This window comes from Tupaia chinensis, unplaced genomic scaffold (assembly GCF_000334495.1).
Source record: "Tupaia chinensis unplaced genomic scaffold, TupChi_1.0 Scaffold000545_1, whole genome shotgun sequence".
Taxonomy (NCBI): domain Eukaryota; kingdom Metazoa; phylum Chordata; class Mammalia; order Scandentia; family Tupaiidae; genus Tupaia; species Tupaia belangeri.
The window spans coordinates 1,045,930-1,049,403 of NW_006160057.1; positions in this window are offsets into that span (position 1 = coordinate 1,045,930).

The following is a 3,474-nucleotide window of genomic DNA, read 5'->3' on the forward strand; positions in this document are numbered from 1 at the left end:
TCTGAAAACTTTCTAAAGTCCTTGCACATATGCTGGTATACATACAACACTAAAAGAACATGAGTATGATAACATGCTATTTCCCCTTTTGCTTTTCTGATCAGATTATAACATATGCTACAGAAAAGATATGTAATTTTAGCCAGCCTGTAATGTAGAGGTTAAATGCTGTGCAGAGGAAACTAGATACTAGATGGCTGACTGCAGTTCGAATCCCAGCCCTGGCAGGTTGAAAAACATGCCAGTCATGTGCCTGTGTGCTCAAGATCCTAATGAGGTAGAAAAGTGGCAGAAAAAAGATAGTGACATGACCAGGCCCTGTGGTGAGTGCTGTTTCTCTCCCACACATGCATGTGCTGTCTGGCATAAAAGGAAAAAAAAAAAAGCTATGCTTTTAAAAAAATATATAATATACATTGATTAAACTAGTCAACATTTCTGTTTATTGCTTAAATAAACATGAGCTTTCTGTTAGTTCTCTTGGACAAAGCATTTAATACGTTCTACACTCAGCTGTAATGCAATTGGAAACATAAGCAGGTTGTATAAAGAATAATCTAGTGAAACTACTAAAATTAAAGTGCAAAACGTAATGAATATAATTTGCTGGATGAGTTTTCAATGGATTAACCATGGTAGAAGAAAAAACTATTGAACTTAAAGACACATTATCAGAAATTATCCAGGCTAAAACACAGATTTTTTTTTAACAGCAAAACTGATAAAATAATAAGTAGGAAAAATAAAAATTTTAAATGTAAAATCTTATTGAAAAATTAATTAAAATGTTAACAATTCTAATAACTAAGGCTAATTAAAAATTATAGAAAGGGGCAGCGAGTGACCTGATGGTTAAGGTGCTGGATCTCACATGGCCAACTACAGAGTTCAGTCCCGACCTTTACAGTTTGAAAAAACACACAGGATACGTGAACATGTATGCTCAAAATCCTGACAGGAGGGAGATGTGAAGAAGTCATTGCAGCATGACCATGCTCATGGGGGATTTTAAAATCTTTTCTTTCTTTTTCTCTGTCTTTCTCTCTCCAGTGACTGGACACATTTTCTGGCAAATTAAAACACGCACGCGCGCACACACACACACACACACACACACACACACACACACATAAAGAGGACAAATGTCTAATTTTAGCATTAAACTAGGAGACATCATTATAGATCTTATAGACATTCAAACAATAAAAGAATTTTTATGCTAATACATTTGAAACCTTGGATGAAATAGATAACTTTATAAAAAAGTGTCAAACCTGATACAAAAAAGAAATTTAAAAAGTACTATATCTTATTTTTCAAAACTTAAATCTTTAAAATAAAACCACAACTTCGGTCAGTCACAGTTTCACTGCTGTTTCTGTGAAACATCTAAGAAATAGCATCATTCTAGAAACTTTCAGAAATTATAGAAACACTGAACATTTTCTGACTAGTTTTAAGAATCCAGCAAAATCTTGATATCCTAATCTGTCAGAGTGATTACTAACAAGAAAAAATTGTAGACCAATGTCTCTCATGACCATAGACACAAATATGCTTAATCAAACATTATCATATAAATGCCAGCAATAATTTAAGAGGATAATATATCACAACCAAATTGGGGTTATTCCAAGGACACAAGTTTTTCAGAATATTCAAAATGTAATTCATGCAGTTACCCAAATAAAATGAAAGGGAATAAGGAAAATCAAGTGACCATCTCAACTAGATGAGGATAAAGCATTTTAAAAACTTATAATGTCTTTCTTGCTCTTTCTTTATCATACGAAATACCTTTCGCTCACTGCTCTGTGATCTGAGTAGAGTTTATATGTTGCTGTTCAGACAGGCTCACATCTAACATTTTTGGAGTTTGGGCGAGAGAACAGATGGAAGCCACAGATAGTCTAAATGACCAGCCAACAAACCATTAAGAGAAATATGTTATATAATGTTCATCTTCCAAATATATCCTGTAATAAGGAAATTAAATTATACATAGGTAGGGCTATAGAGTTGATGTGATTTGCAAGTGAGAAAAATACTGGAGAAGTGAATTTAACCTAATTATTATTGCACATGTGTCAGTGTTCTGGTTAAAGGGCTGATGTTTAGATGAGCAATAGAATCAAGACATCCATAGTTTATAAACTAATATGTAATCATTCTATGAGTTAAATTTTCTTGCCATCATGTTTTTGATATCATTAATTATATTGCTTAAATTAATATATTTGTATAGTTTCAAATATATTTACAATAATGATCCAAAGAACCAAAATAAAATTCAATTGATTTGAATAATATATTTTAATATATTTGTAACATGCATTAGAATATATTTCTTGGGGCCAGTAGTTGCCATAATGGCTATGTCATTGGACTCCCTTGTAGTTGACCCAACTTTGAGTCCCAGATCCAGTGGCTTAAACTCACATCAAGCAAGTACGCGTGAATGCCCAAGATCCCGAGAGGAGAATGGAGGAGAAGGGATTGTGGTGTGGCCATCCCCCCTGAGGAGGGGTGATTTCTTGCTTTCTGTCTCTCTGACTCTCTGTCTTTCTGGCGAGCGCACATGCCCTATAGCTAAGACTTCTCTCCCCAAAAAAGAATATATTTCTTAATTGTAAAAAGAAAAGATATCACAATTAATAGTAATATTATTTTTCATTTTTTTAAAGTTAGTTTTAACTTTAAAATTATTTATTAGATGGAGTCAGAGAGTGGCACAGCAGAAAAACGCAGCTGAGAGGCTAACCCACATGGGAAGGATCCTAATTCAAGATCAGTTGTCGGGAACCAGCAGTTAGCTTAATGGCTATGTCGCTGGACTCCCACGTGGTTGACCGCGGTTCGCGTCCCAGACCCGGTGGCTTAAAACTCACGCCAGGCATGTGTGTGTGCGTGCCCAAGATCCCGAGAGGAGAATGGAGGAGAAGAGATTGTGGCGTGACCATCCCCCTGGGGGGTGATTTCTCGCTTTCTGTCTCTATGTCTCTCTCTGTCTGTCTGGCGAGCACACGCGCCCTATAGTGAAAAAAAACCTCTCCAAAAAAAGATCAGTAACCTCCCTAAGTAAGTGGGTCATGGGGATTTCCATTAGGGGCTGACTGGGGCTATAGTTGATCATGACATGAAGACCCTATTGGGGTGCCTGTCTCTCTGATTTTTTCCTCTGCCAGTCTTGCCTGTGGAAAAAAGAAATAAAAAATCTTTAGAAAAGTGTTAAAATAAAATTACAAAATTATAAAAACAAAAGGCAAAAAGTAGCTCAATTTAATATATAATTATATCACATGTTTATATACTTTATATAAATATTTATATATATTTAATAAAAATGAAGACAATTAAATGACAACTTTTGGCAATTATAAATGACCATTTAATTACCAATAAAAGAAGTGGCATAAGAGTTCATGCATATTACATCTAAACCTATGCATATATACATATTGTATATATATATAT